We start from the raw sequence: 16,105 nt of genomic DNA on the forward strand, positions 1-16,105 counted from the left end.
AACTCCTCAAAAATTGATAAATTAAAAAATGAAAAAAAACATTCAGCCAACGATCTCATCACCTTTCTCTTGCTAGTATCTCCTAGTGCTCCACAGGTCCCAGCTGCCCTTCTTTTGAATTGTCTAATTGGAGTCAACCTGTTCAAGTTCAGCAAACAGTTCCCCTGGATATGTACTTTGAAGCTTGCTGCTTAACCTTCATACCTGTAAAAGCACTTAAATTCATCAAAAGTATATCTATTTTTGCCAACTTTATCAGTTTTCCTGCACCTCTCCCTCCAAAACTGTTTGGAGGTATTTTGGAGGACTATTACAGCTACAACATCACTGGACTACTGTTGCTTTGTGCACTCTTTTTTTGAAGATCTGGAGTCTTTGAATAATTCTGTTTTAATTCCAAAGCCAGTGTGTTACATCAATCCACTATTAAAATGGTTGCTACATCCTACATAGCCAAGTGAAGTGACAAATTTCTAGGTAAAACACCATCAGAAAAAAAATACTGTTACTATTGATGTTGACTGACCACATAAGCCAGTGTTGAGCTGAGCAGAATTTGGACCCTTTATGTCATTTTGCAAAGCATCAGGATCAATGCTGCTGGTGAATAGGGTGCAGGGACCAATGACACGTCACCCAGGGCTGGCTCTGCTGTGTCCAGATAAATGTAGACCAACTCTTTTTTTTTTCACCAGGTTTGAGATTGATGTGGAAGAGAAAGTATACTTACAAGAAAGTGTAACAATTCTTTACAACTGCTCTCCATGTGACTTATATGCTCATTTTGCTAGTCTGGGTTTTAGGAAGCTAGCTCAGAGCTTTCATGATAGGTCTTTTCCCTAAGAAGCACTTGACCCACGTATGGAATGGGAGGAGAAGGTGAAAAAGAGAGAGGAGAAGGAAATCATAACCTGTAGGACATCCATCAAGTGATTTAAAGTTATACATATGACTGCAATTTTGTCTTTGAAAGATGAATCAAGTAATGATGCAGACACTCTTTCCTGTCAAGACACTTCTTTTACTCTCAAGCCTGTCGATAGCTTAAAAGTTATGTTATCTCTTCTCCAGTGTTAGTGCAGCAGTTTCCCATATGATTTCATATTCAGTTCATATTTGTGGAAGCAGGAGGGGCTCTTTACTTTACTTGATAAATGGTAACATCTGGCTTTGTGATGGGCCATCACCAGCGTGTTTAAAGAGCTGCTGACGCTTCAGGGAAAACTTGGTAAAACATTTCATTTAGAGGCAACTCTAGTTATTTATTCTATTTTCTGCATTCCTCATTCTCTGCTTTGTACTAGAAACATTTGCATGCAGAGAGACTGAATCTCCTAAAGAGTTCATCTTCACAAAACATTTTTATATCTGATGTCCTAATCACTATGTTTGTGTCACAGCAATCATATCCATAGCAACAACTTCTGATGTCATAGCAAATGAGAGTTTCAGGGAAGGGTAATAAATAGGGCATAATGGTATTAAATGACCAAACTCCATATTAAACTACAGCAGCATAAATTTGTTGGAAGTCTGTAGCAGAAAACAGAATTGTGCTATTGCTTTTCTATAACCACACACGGAACTTAACCTTTCCTTTTGATCACAGAAATACAATGAACTAAACATTCCTGAAAATCGAATCATTTATATACATGCTTTAACCTGTCTGTATAGATGCCCTTAGCAGTTGGAAAAAAATGAATAGGCAGTTTCAGAATCACATTTTTGCACATTCTCATGGGAAGCTTCTTTCCTTAAAGTAGCAGCAGGTCAAATATAGCCAGAGGTGTAGACACTGTTCAAACAAGGCTTTTCCAAAAGCCAAAAGAATTGTTTTACTGTTATATAGATTCTTGAAGTTTTGCGCAGTTTTGTGCTTATTATTTGTAAGCAAATAAGTATTTCCCATTTCCTAAGCATGCGCTAAGTGGTTTAACCATAGCTGGGAATCATAAATAATTAGCAGCAGGAATACAAGGATGGAGATCTGGCCCAAGCATTAGAATGGTGACATATTTATTTACTATGTGTAAATACTAAAACATTCTTATTTCATGCATAAAGGAAAATGTAGCAAAGATCTTCACCTCTATGATGTTAACTCTGTACTTCATCCATCAAAAAGGCATGGAGCACAAATTATTCGTTTATGTCACTGCTAGACAACATCAGCTGCAGAAAGTCCAACTCTGAGGATTGCATTAACGTATCCAGAGATATAAGGGCAGGAGAAGACAGGCTAAGAAAACTGGAAATGTTCAATCTGAAGAAGAGAAGGCCTACAAGGATGCTGGAGAGGGACTCTTCTTCAGGGACTGTAGTGATAGGACAAAGGGCAATGGGTTTAAACTTAAACACGAGAAGTTCAGGTTAGATATCAGGAAGAAGGTCTTTACTGTGAAGGTGGTGAGGTAATGGAAGAGGTTGCCCAAAGAAGTGGTAAATGCTCCATACCTGGCAGTGTTTAAGGCCAGGCTGGACAGAGCCTTGGGCAACATGGTCTAGTGCAAGGTGTCCCTGCCTATGCCAGGGGAGTTGGAACTAGATGATCTTTAAGGTCCTTTCCAACCCTGACTATTCTATGATTCTGTGATTCTATGATTCTATGAACTAAGGCTCTTCACGATGAAGAATGAAGCTGTGAACTTTTACATACTTCCCAAGAGCTGCTGTACAGACAGAAAAGTTGTTGACAAGTCCTTCACTTGGAGCATTCATTCCTCACCCTGTCATGGCACAGGTAACAGAGTCCATGGAGATGACATAAGGCGCAGTTCTTGCCTAACCTTTATGTTCCATAGCCTCTCCCAGAGAAAAAAAAACACAACTTCAGCCATGGGAGACAACTTGTCACCATTTTCTAAAAACAAATACTACTGCAGCAGAGCTTTGACTGAACTTTAACATATACTGTAGCTCTTTTCATCTCTGCTCCCAGCCACACTGTCTGGAAATGCCCACTTAACGCACTTATATATGCTATTATAATGTGCAAAAACTTGGAAATGAAAAGAAGGTAAATAGTGTATCTTTATGCAATGTTACATTTTCTAGCAGTGCAATTGAAACATCAATCATTCTATTCTGGCTGCATTGATCGGTAATTTTCATTTTGTTATTTCAAATAAAGCTTCTCTCCACAACAGCAACGGCAGCACTTTCCAGCATATAACTTCAGTTCGTTTTGGCTTCATGACTTAAAGATCTTCTCTTCACATCATTCTTTCACATCTTTTAAGTGGTAATTCCACTTTTCCAATTAGATTACTGGAACACGCCAAGTAAACAGGCACCTTTTCCTAGAGCTATAACATGTAACTAACAAGCAAAGTTAGTGCAAACAACACCTTGGACTCAGTCCAATTGTAGCTTGTACATTTAGAATTTGGATCTTTACATATATATATACACACACAGAGGAAGAGTTTATATGTGTGTATATATATATGAGTGTATATAAAGATACATATACATAAAAATAAAAGTAAACCTTAGACAGTTCTAATAAGATGCTCAACTTAAACAAAATTCAAGAAAAAAGGCTTTTGAAAGAATAAAAATATTAGGGAAATTTAAAAAAAAAAAATACTGTAAGTGGCTGAAGCCAGGAGACAGGCACGCTCAAATCCTGATCTACCACATAGCCCCAGGCAAGTCACTTCTCTCTGTAACTCAGTTTGCCCATCAGTAAAATGGGGATCATAACCACTTAATTCAACAGGCTGTTGCAATGACATACAAATTCATTGCTCATTCAAAAGCTGTGAGCTCTTGTAAGGAAGGGCTCCTTTGAGATACAAAGAATTCATAGTGGGAGATTATTAAAGTAGGAGTAAAGCTCATTTTCACTACTTCTGACCAACAGCTTTCTGTGATAGCAGGTTTGTTTTAGACATAAAAGCAGAAAATTCTTACAAAACAGACTAGAAGGATGACTGAAGGAGAGGGAGCAAGAGTGACATTGTCAGGACGGGTATTCTGGCTTTTAAATTCATTCTTATAGTATTTAAATACCATGTACCAAATACTTAGAATCATAGAATCATAGAATAGTTAGGGTTGGAAAGGACCTTAAGTTCATCAAGTTCCAACCCCCTGCCATGAGCAGGGACACCTCACACTAAACCATATCACCAAAGGCCTCGTCAGGCACATCAGAAATATTCAAAACAAAGAAACTTTAGAGAAGCTTTACAAATGATGGTAAAGTCAAATTGAGAAACCAAGACAATATCACCCAAAAGCTCCATGAATCCTGCATAAGAGATCATGTTACTAAAGGAGTTATAATATATATGCAACATTTTGCATATTATTTATGTTAGCAGCACTTTGGCATGCAACCATGATTCAGGCCATGCAAGGCTGGGTGCTGTCCTTAGCATGCAGAGTGAAGAAAACATTGCTGAAGAGCCATATTTGATGTGGACAAAGGGAAGGAAAAGGAGAGGCAAGGCGTGACTAGTGAGTCATCACCCCATAGCAGAAGCTAGGCAGTTTTGTCATCCAAGCCATTTGCATAGTAGGCCATACATGCACATTCATATGCTCTTTAAGAATGGGCTCTGACAATGGCTGTGCACTCTTTTATGTTAATTTTCAACAGTTATTCACAAATAAAAGTTCAGTTGAAAAAAAAAAAAAGGTTGCAAGCTATACATTTATGGAAAAACCAACAGTCCAAACACAAATCATCAGCTTACATGTTTCTTAAGACCTGAATTAATACGTGTACCATTGTGTCTTCACAAAGCAAATCCACATAAACACATGATAAATCTGGTCCTTTGAGGCCAGAGTTCAGCAGCTGGTGACAAGCAAGACAATGCACTGTCTGGGAGAGTGGCAGCCATAGTAGGGACGACAGCCACCCAGCCTTTGAGTCTGTGTGATCTGTTCAGGTCATATACTCCACAGGGTCTACTGGGACTTCTCAGCATCAAACTGCTGCCACCACTACCACCATTCACTACTAGTGTATGTGACAAGGAGCAACTCCAGGATCAGACTCCCACTCACCCAAGCCCATGACAGCCAAAATGTCCCAGAAATGTAATAGCATTGTGATAGAAGACAATAACAGGATCCCAGGGGTGTAAGACTCTCCATCTCTCCTTCTCACTGTGCCACCAGCAGTTCTCGAACACAAGCTGCTAGCTCAAAACCAGCAAGCACAAAAAACCCTGACTTCCTGTAAGGAACTGTCACCTACCTTTGAAGTTTTCCTCAAAGTAATAGCATACTTCTATTAATCCCCTTTAAAAGTATGATAACAGAGAAAAGTATGATAATAGATTTGTGGGAGTTTAAAGTATCATTGTTATAAGAAAACAGGAATAAGGAGGATGACCTTTAAACTGCGGCAGGAGTTTCCTCCCAGTCACAGTCATGAGAGGAGGCCAGAACAGGTTATTCAACTCCTTAGAAGACACCTAGAGGAAAGTTTTAACTTTATTAGTAGTGCTAGCACCTCTAGTCCCTCACTACCATGGTGAGGAACAAGGCCTGCAGGGCAGAGGTCCCTTCCCTTCCTCAACAGGGCACGGCAGGGCAGCTGAGGGGAAGCACCAAAGAGGCTGGCGGATAATTCATCCCCTCCCATGGCTGAGGCAGAAGCAGGAATGCAGCAGCAGTGACTCAGGCCTGGGCCAACCCTTTGTACCACTGTTGTCACTGAGTACACACACAACACCCACCACACAGCCCACTACCGCTGCAAGCCCAACCATGCAACAGCCTCTTCTTCCTGTGCTTCCTGGCTGCTGTGGCACCTATCTGCCATTTTAACTAAGGAGCTTCTGCTCCAGGCTCTGTGTTCTGATTACAGCCTGTCAATAGCAGATAACTGAGGTAAGAGAACAGGAACTTGACCCATTTTATGGGGTTTTCCTATTACATGCTGAACCTAAATAGGTTTAAAAGAAAACTCAACATATCCAGGTAAGGAAAGCACTGTTTATGCCCATTAAAGCTGTACCACATTACTCCTGGTCACAGAAGAGTCCAGCCAAGGACTAAATGTTTCCCACTTTTCCTTTCTTTCAAAATTTGGCTTACCCAAAGGTAGGCAAATACAATTAGTGGCTTGTATGAACCAGATGGATTCTTTCCTTCTTTTGTGCAAAATTTCATTCAGTTTAGCCATAGCTAGCATTATCCAAATGACAAAATCTACTGTTTCCCTCAGCTGAAACAATAATAAATGTTTATTTACTTAACACAGGAAGAAACTGGGGATATGGAGAAGCTGACTAGTTTTGCAGGCTACACCACAATTTTAGTGAAAGAACTTGAGGAAACCAGTTCCTCTGCAACCAGTACTTTTAATGACACTACATACATTCATCATTTTTTTAAATCTAAACTTTGGTATATATGAAATACTGAAATAAACTGAGCCAAAAGACTAATTAAATATGGCCACAGCTACCAATGGGCCTTTTTTATTTGTTTTCCTTCCCCTCCCCCCCCCCCATCTCTGCAGTGTCTGCCTGCAATGATTAAGTTGAAAATGAAGTTCCGACTACTAATTTAATTGAAAATAGCAGATTATATTGTGACAGTGATCTCTCTCTCCCTCATACATCTCCAGTAACAGTGATGGCACACTGCTTTCCCTGCTCAGCTATCTCTGAGCCCAGTGGCACAAAGCATAGCAGCTGACCTACACTGAGGTGGGTGGGAGGGAGGCAGTGTCTCCTCTTGCACGTCAAGAAAGGAGAGAAGAAGAGGTCTAAACATGTAATTATCAAGCCTAGAATCATCACTGCGCTGGTGAAAATACTGAGGAGACATTGACTTTAACTTGTCCTGCTTTAACGTGGCAGAGGTTGGTTTGCCTGCTAGGACGCACCTTGAAGCCATGGCAACAGGGGATTGATGTAATGCTGTATGCATCTGTATAGGTATATTTTTTTTCATGTCAGCCTCATAAACCTGCTCTTAACCTCCCATGTATTCTAGCAGTTCTATACTGGGCAGGAGGTGGACTGTGCAGGAGAATTAATTGCAGGAAATATCTGTTATCCATTGAGACAGAGGGCTAAGGATCACTTGTCTTTCAAGAGCACAAAGAAGGAAAGATAAACCTGGGCTTCAGTCATCTCTGCTTCTACCACCTAAACTTTATGGTCTTCTCTAACAATTGTAGCCATTTCTCTGACTATCTGCTTGCCTAACGATTGTTCTCATTTTGTGATGTTTTATTTCTTCTCCCTTGGTGAAGCTCCTTTTATGTCTATACACAGCAGAAATCTGAAAGCCACTCCAAATGCTCTGATTTTAAATAAATACTTCACGTATACAAGCTGTGAAAGTTCTAATCCAAATAATCACTGACGTTTATGACTTATAGACAAAGATAAATTTGTTCAATTGTTCTTATTGCACCTCCTGCTTTATTGGGATGGTCTATGGACTATTTTTTCAATACTCAGTGCAGGAGATGACCCTCCCAGCCAAAAGAATGTAAGCGTTTGAAGTAAAAATGTCCATGTGTGTATTTACCTATACAGATCATACCCATGTACAAAAATATAAAGATATTTTATGAATGGTAATAATATAGTTTGTGTTTGCATTTGAGTCAGCTGAGGTTTTGGTTTTTTTTTTTTTGCATATTTTGGGTTAGTTTATTTGATTCCACTATTTAAGTATTCTTTTACAGAAATGTCTTTCTGGTTACTTTTTTATTCATGTTGAGCCACCTATAGACTGCTTTCCTCCTAAGACAAAATACTTGAACAATGTTTTCTACTGTTTCTGAAAGGAAGAAAATTATAGCCATCCCAATCCTGCTTTGATGTTAGCAAACTGACACCACCAAGAACAATGACAGAATAAGAAACTGAAAAAAAAAAAAGACTGCTTCTAATTTTTTTCTTAAAGAATTTTCATTTGATTTTGGAAAATGTAAGGACTAACCAGCTTATTTCTTCTAGAACACAATTTATATTTATTTCCAGTAGGTGCCATCTAACTTAAGCTTTAAATGAAGCTTCAGAAGTATTTAGGTATTCTTAGCAAATCAAGGTTCAGAATGATGCATAATCACTCCAACTGGAAGTTGTTTGAGTCAACAAATATGTTTGAGTCAACCAAGGCCTCAAATAACAGGAGCTATGGTGGGCATCCAAAGCACAACCACAGTAGCAAACTTAATTAAAGTGTCTTTTAGGAAAATACCAACTGAAAGACAGTTGCTGAACCGTTTGCCTCTTCCTCCCCCCTTCTTTTCAGTCTCACAAGAATGATGGACTCCTTTCACTCCCAAGATATACAGAATGGAAAGTTGACGAGACAGCCTGACCCATTCATGAAAAGTTTGAGAAGTGTCCCTGCTGTAAAATGCCCCCAATTTTCCTCACACCTCTTCCTAACCAATTTAGTTTACTCCACTTCTATGCATAGAAATATACTTTGCCCTTTATTCACCCAATTTCAAGGTTATACTCAAACATGTACTGGAAGATAAAAGCTTTAAATAATGTACATTCTCTTATTGTCCTTTTCATTGAGATCACAGGTGCATGAACTCGTCCCCCAGCACAAAAAGCTGTTGTCATGGAAACAGCTCAGGATGCCAACTTGACAACAACTGACATTCAAACCAGGAGGGACACCTTGTCTTCTGCCCTCACCCACCAAACTAGAGCATTTCAGTGGGGCCAAATCTGCAGTATTCTTTCCTTGCCAGGTCTGAGATGTACACTGCTGTGAGGAGGATGTACAGTTGGCTCCAGCCCCTCACTCCACATACAGTACCCCAAAAATTGCCTTGGGAAAACAGCTACACTACAGCCTAATCAAGTGAGATAAGAAGAGTATCCTTTGCTTTCAGTGCTTGGCAAATGTCGTAAGGGAAGAGGAGGTCAGCTTTCTTAATGGCTGTACCAGATCTTTCACAATGCCATTAAATCATTCTGTTTCTTCCAGAGTGCCAATGGAATACTGCTTTCCTACAGGAAAATCACTTCAGCACTATGCATTTCAGTTTCCTGCTTGTAAAATGGGGATAACCATACCTGTGGTAAGCCTCAGATAAAGAGCTTTTAGTAATCAGTATTGTAATCCATTTTTTCTTACTCTATTTCCATCGATATTGATAGTTTGTGGTAATAATTCACCATTTAGCTCTTCTAATTGAGTAATAAATAGTCCAGGAAGCAGGACTAGGCAAACATGCTGAAAAAGTAGATGCACATTCCAGAGAGATATAAACTCAAAGGAAAGGTGTCTTATTTATTTATTTCCCCCAGGAGATTTAACTGGAAAGTGCTATATAGTGAAAATACACTCCTTGCCTTCCTCCATACCTAAGGATTGAAGAACATGTGAAATTGACAAATTTAAAGGAAAAAAATATTTTTCATATTAGTATATATATATAAACATATATATAAATAAATATGTATAAATGTGGTTGGTGGAAGGGAAACAAAATACACACAACAAGCATTTGCTTTCCTGTAGGCTTGTACACATTCTCATGCCTGAATGCTGTCTTGTGATCTCTACATAACCTTTGAAACATAAGTGCATATTTCACTCTTGCAGACTAGCACAACCATTTTTTTGTCATTCCAATTTCATTTCCAGTGCGGTGTGGACTGCGGGCTCAGCAGTCACTGGAGTCTGAAGTGACTCTTGGGACCTCCTCACTGTTCTATATGCAAATGGCCCTGCACCTGGGCATCCGAGCGGGCTTGCCGACAGTTTAGTTATGCAAATCTGATTGATCGAGAGCATATTGCAGAAGAACACACGCAGGCCTGAGACACTGGCAGCTATATTTCACTGGCTAAATTCCCGAAGAAAAAAAAAGTTAAATGCCAAGCATTTTGATGCATATTCCTATCAAGCCCTGAAGTGCACTAGCATTTATTTCGGTATGTTTTCAACACTTTGCTTAAATGTTGTTAATGTAATTTCTTGTGCCATTGCTGAATTTACAGAAGGGTTTGTTTTCTCTTACTTTTTTTTTTCTAAAGCCACAAACAAAAAAAAAAAACAACAAAATCCCCAAAAGAGAGTTACTGTGATGTCACAACACAATAGGTCTGTCAGTTTATTTAAAATAATCATTTCAGGCAAATGGAGCAAATGCAGCGTTAAAATATAATTAGGTCCTACAGTATAGAGGAGTGCAAAGAAACTGGTGTACTAGCACAAGTTGCCAACTATTCTTTCCGCAACAAAAGCTAAAACAAACAGTGGGAATGTAGATTACATACTGTCACACAACGTCCAAAGCACTTTTCTATTTACCAAACACTTTGTATAAAATGGCAGAGAAGGAAAAGAAAAATAGAAAAAAGTAGAATCGTCTGGGATCAATTTAAAAGAATAAATTATTTTTTATATTTTTAAAAAAGGAGAAAATAAAAGAAAAAGGACTATCCACCGATGTGTGAGCATGTGGAAACCTCTAATATAGAGCATGCTTCAGGCATCAAGTTAATCTCGGTTTATTGCATGCAACTGATTTATCTTCATTTATAAATGAGTGGTGAGCCCTGGTTCTAATAATTGTGTTTCCTGTAGTTGTGTTTATGTACATTAATGCCTTGGAGAACTATTTATTGTGTTGAAATAACACGATTATTTTCTTTTCCCCCAGTTTTTCCAAAAACAGATGCAGACTAAGACTATTTCAATGCTTGGACACTGATAAAGCCACTGGGAAGAGACATAATTTCAGCCTTTTAAATCACTTATTTTATCTTTTATAAGTCACTTTTCAACAGAGGTTTTCAGCAACAATAGTATTCATCAGTATGAATTGAGACATTTTTTTATTAATTTGAAGTTGGAGGTTTTGTTTGTCTGTTTGTTTGTTTGTTTGTTTTAATAGTCTTTTCTCAGACAAGTTTTGGGGTTGATAGTTCCATAGCTAAGGATTTACATTTGCATGGATCCCAAAGCAGAGAAGAGAGAAATGTCTCAGGTGGTATGCAGAAAATGACTAATGCAACAGAGTCTGATCTCAGTTGGAGCCACAAAGCATTCTATAATACAAATTTTTATAACAGGCCACTAGCAAACACCTAATAGTCTGGTCTTACAGAATATGAATTCACAAAAACTCTCATGATACTTCTGTCATGATTCAGTGCACAAAGTTTTATGCTGAGAACATTTTTACATGAGTAGCAATTAAAATATGTATCACTGTCTTTAACTTGAAAAAAGTATCTTACTTTTAATCTCAGTGTTAAAATTGTCATAATCTCAAGAGGACCATGCAAAGAACAAAATTTCTCACAGAAGATTGATCCAAAACACTCTTAGAAGCCCCTCTGAAAAATACAGTTAAAATTTCTAGAAAGAAGCCCAACTTATCTAAAGGACTTGAAAAGCAAAGCAACCCTGCTGTAGCAATGTTAGAGCACAATTTATTGAAGAGAAAACATTTCCCTGCACTTTAAGTTGTATTGCCTTTGGCACAGATTCTTCAGCTGTAAATTTGTCCAAGGAATGACATACAGTACACATCAGAGAAGTAATGAAGGAAAGAGGCTTAGATGGGCACTTTGCAGCTGACAGGGAGCCGTTATTGAGCCTTGTCTGCTGTAGTTAGCAAAAGAAAAAAGAACACAGAGAGAACATCTTTGTCTGTCCCCAACCCCTGCTACCCTCTCTTTCAAACAGAAAAATAAATAAATAATTAGAAAATAGCCATCTGACAAGCAAAGCCTAGCCAGAGGGTCAAAAATGAAGATCCTGGGAAAGGTCAAGTTTAATCTCTACCCACGATGCCCTAGTGCATCCCTCACAACAGCTGACTAACAAAAGGGGCTCAGCACTGTGACTGACAGAATTCTTAATTGTATCCACTCATTCATGACAATTTGATTAAAATATTACGCCAAAGTCTCACCCCCTGTTTGCTTCGATCCTCCAAATCTAATTTTGAATTTTCAGAAAGAAGATTACCTCCACAAGCATGACTGGGATGCTATTAACTTCTACTTAATCTTTATTACTGATGTGAATTTAACATATGTATGGCTTCGTCTCGCTCCTGTTGTTTTCTCTCTAAAGTAACGTCTAGGCAATATACAAGTGGCGGACATTAATTTTCACTTTGATATTCTGTCATACTAAAGCTCATACTTTCATATGAAAACTTAAAGATGCACCATCTTAATAGCATGGCACAACTAGATTGCATTAAACAAAATAAAAACCCCAAATACACACTAGCTCCCACCAGCCCACACCAAGAAAAGAACAAAACCCTGCTGAACAGACTTCAAAGTATTATAACTTTTCACTGTTATCTCCAGCTATATCCCCTTCATTACAGTAGCTTTTCCAAGGCCTGACAAGAACAAGTAAATTCTAGTTAATGTCAATAATGCAATTGTGAAGAAGTCAAGCAGGCAGTTCAAATTTCTAATCAATATGGACTAGTCCCAAATTTATGAAACTAGTAATTGAATATGGCCATTGTTACCTGTGTCCTAATTCTCAAAAGATAATTGAATAAAAGATGTTATTTCATTCTCAAATATTCTTATTCCCTCACTTCATTTCTCTCACAAGTAACACAAAGAGAATTAACATCACCAGCTCAATTGTGTTTACGAGAGTATTCACAAATGTATTGAACATGAAACATTACTAATAAAACTGACTGGGTTGGAAAAAATCCACTGAAAAATACTACTTTTTTTTTCTTCCTTCTCCCCAAGAGAAAAAAAAAAAAAAGGTATTTTTTATTTTGCAAAACTTTTTTTCAGCATTTATGTCCACGTCTACTAATTGTTATTGTAAAAAGAGAAGTAATAAATTAATCTTCCTAAACTCAGACTTGGTGACTTCCAAATTTGCCTGTCTAACTGCTGCTCCCATCAGCAGGAGAGCACTTGTATTTGATTGAGTCTTGGGAGGGGAGTGGGCAGAATATCACTTACAGTCATTTAACATGTTTACTAGTCACAAAGAGTTGTAGAACTACCTTTAGTCTCTCAAATCGCATACCACCTGGACAATGCATGGTAGGCTGATATCTAGAAGTAATCACTGGAAGAGGTTTCTCACAATTCTTTTCCACATTTCATACACCATTTTGCTCAAATATATATTTGCAGTACTGTTCAGATTTTTTTTTAACAAGGAAAATAATCCGTATCTCTGAAAAGAAACCTCACTCATCAGCTCTCAGGCCCAGAATTATACCCACCCTCAAGGTATTTAAGATGCTTCTACCACCGCTGTATATAGGAATATACACATATTCTCTCTAGTCTGTTCTTTCTGTTTCTAGCAATGTAGTGATGCTCAAGAGCCTCAGGTTAGAAAAATAGCAGCATAATAAAGAACTTCCATGTCCTTCAACACTGTCAGTGTTTCCAAATTATTCCCACTGCAGTTGCAGAAGTGTGAAAATTGTCTGAAAAAACATGAATCTTACTGGCCCATCCCAGTGAAATCCCTACTTCAACAAATTTCACCAAAGTCTTTATAGGATCGATACATAATGGATGTCATCACAGGATGCAAATAAACATTTGATAGATATACAGATCTCATCCTCGACCAGGACACTCCTCTGACTCCAAACCTCACAATTTGTTTAACACTGAGTATGACATTACAATATAATCAACCCTCAAAGACTTCCCAGTGCCATTGGGAGCACTGGTGTAACACATCAAGCACTTCAGAATCAGCTTTGCTACCCTCCAGCAACTCAGGAAAGGGTGGATAAAAACTTCAAAAAGTGATAGAGCACTCTGATTCCCCCTACAAATGAACACTAGAAGAACTTCTACACTCCCAAAGAGTAAGACAAAAAGCCAGTTTCCTGTTAGGTAGGCAGGAAAGGAAACTCTACATGTGTTTTGTTCTCTAAGGACACAGTGTTTTCTGGGAGTTCTTTGGATAATACAGACCAGAAGCTGAGTAACACAACTGTATTGCAATGGCAGGCTTTGCAGGACAGCTTTAACAGATAGGAGCTTCGCTTTGTTTAGTGTTATAATTATACACAGATCATAGAATCGTAGAATCATAGAATCATAGAATCATTAGGGTTGGAAAGGACCTTAAGATCATCTAGTTCCAACCCCCCTGCCGTGCACAGGGACACCTCACACTAAATCATATCACCCAAGGCTTCGTCCAACCTGGCCTTGAACACTGCCAGGGATGGAGCATTCACAACCTCCCTGGGCAACCCATTCCAGTGCCTCACCACCCTAACAGGAAAGAACTTCCTTCTTACATCCAACCTAAACTTCCCCTGTTTAAGTTTTAACCCATTACCCCTTGTCCTATCACTACAGTCCGTAATGAAGAGTCCCTCCCCAGCATCCCTATAGGCCCCCTTCAGATACTGGAAGGCTGCTATGAGGTCTCCATGCAGCCTTCTCTTCTCCAGGCTGAACAGCCCCAACTTCCTCAGCCTGTCTTCAGACAGGAGATGCTCCAGTCCCCTGATCATCCTCGTGGCCCTTCTCTGGACTTGTTCCAACAGTTCCATGTCCTTTTCATGTTGAGGACACCAGAACTGCACACAATACTCCAGGTGAGGTCTCACAAGAGCAGAGTAGAGGGGCAGGATCACCTCCTTCGACCTGCTGGTCACGCTCCTTTTGATGCAGCCCAGGATACAGTTGGCTTTCTGGGCTGTGAGCTCACACTTAAGCCGGCTCATGTGCATTTTCTCATTGACCAGCACCCCCATGTCCTTCTCCACAGGGCTGCTCTGAATCTCTTCTCTGCCCAACCTGTAGCTGTGCCTGGGATTGCTCCAGCCCAGGTGTAGGACCTTGCACTTGGTATGGTTAAACCTCATGAGGTTGGCATCAGCCCACCACACAAGTGTGTCAAGGTCCCTCTGGATGGCATTCCTTCCCTCCAGCATATCAACCGAACCACACAGCTTGGTGTCATTGGCAAACTTGCTGAGGGCACACTCAATCCCACTGTCCATGTCAGCAACGAAGATGTTAAACAAGACAGGTCCCAACACCGATCCCTGAGGGACACCACTTGTTACTGGTCTCCAGTTGGACACTGAGCCATTGACCACAACTGCTTGCGTGCGGCCATCCACCCAGTTCTTTATCCACTGAGAGGTCCATCCATCAAATTGATGTCTCTCCAATTTAGAGACAAGGATGTCACATGGGACAGTGTCGAATGCTTTGCACAAGTCCAGGTAGATGACATCAACTGCTCTACCCCTGTCCATCAGTTCTGTAGCCCCATCATAGAAGGCCACCAAATTGGTCAGGCAGGATTTCCCCTTAGTGAGGCCATGTTGGCTATCACCAAGCACCTTGTTGCTTTTCATGTGCCTTAGCACGCCTTCCAGGAGAATCTGCTCCAAGATTTTGCCAGGCACAGAGGTGAGACTGACTGCTCTGTAATTCCCCGGGTCATCCATTTTCCCCTTCTTGAAAATGGGGGTTATATTTCCCTTTTTCCAGTCGTTGGGAACTTCACCTGACTGCCATGATTTCTCAAATATGATGGCCAGCGGCTTCGCAACTTCATTTGCCAGCTCCTTCAGGACCCGTGGATGGATCTCATCAGGACCCATGGACTTGTGCACGTTCAGATTTTTAAGATGGTATCAGATCAGTTCCTCTCCTACAGTGGGCGCAAGGTCTTCATTCTCACAGTCCCTGCATCTGCCTTCCAAGACTTGGGTGGTGTGGTCAGAGCCTTTGCCAGTGAAGACCGAGGCAAAGAAGTCATTTAGAACCTCAGCCTTCTCCAAATCCTGTGTAGCCAGTTCTCCTGAGAGCTTCCTGAGAGGGCCTACATTCTCCCTAGTCTGTTTTTTATTTGCTATGTACCTGTAGAAACCCTTCCTGTTATCTTTAATACCTTTAGCTAAGTTTAATTCTAACTGAGCCTTAGCTTTCCTAACCTGGTCCCTAGCTTCTCGGACAACATCCCTGTACTCTTCCCATGCCACCTGTCCTTGCTTCCACTTATTATAAGCCTCTTTTTTCAATTGAATTTTCCTCAGGAGCTCCTTATCCATCCAAGGAGGTCTCCTGGCCCTCCTGCTACACTTCTTTCTGGTTGGGATGCAACACTCCTGAGCTTGCAGGAGGTGATCCTTGAATATCAACCAAGAGTC

The 16,105-nt window shown here is 39.8% G+C and overlaps 1 long non-coding RNA gene across 2 annotated transcripts; it reads left to right on the plus strand.

The window, feature by feature from the left end:
- The first annotated feature begins 5,367 nt into the window (after window positions 1-5,367).
- On the plus strand, window positions 5,368-10,755 carry LOC130593662 (uncharacterized). Of its 2 annotated transcripts, none has more exons than XR_008970851.1 (3): window positions 5,368-5,853; window positions 8,938-9,031; window positions 10,622-10,755. It is a non-coding gene; the product is annotated as an uncharacterized LOC130593662 (long non-coding RNA). The 2 variants fall into 2 exon arrangements; XR_008970852.1 differs by lacking the exon at window positions 5,368-5,853 and adding an exon at window positions 8,596-8,811.
- The last annotated feature ends 5,350 nt before the right edge of the window (window positions 10,756-16,105 follow it).

Source organism: Pezoporus wallicus, unplaced genomic scaffold, assembly GCF_028554395.1.
Source record: "Pezoporus wallicus isolate ANWC-B61680 ecotype Strahan unplaced genomic scaffold, APGP_CSIRO_Pwel_v1 contig_8218, whole genome shotgun sequence".
Classification (NCBI taxonomy): Eukaryota; Metazoa; Chordata; class Aves; order Psittaciformes; family Psittacidae; genus Pezoporus; species Pezoporus wallicus.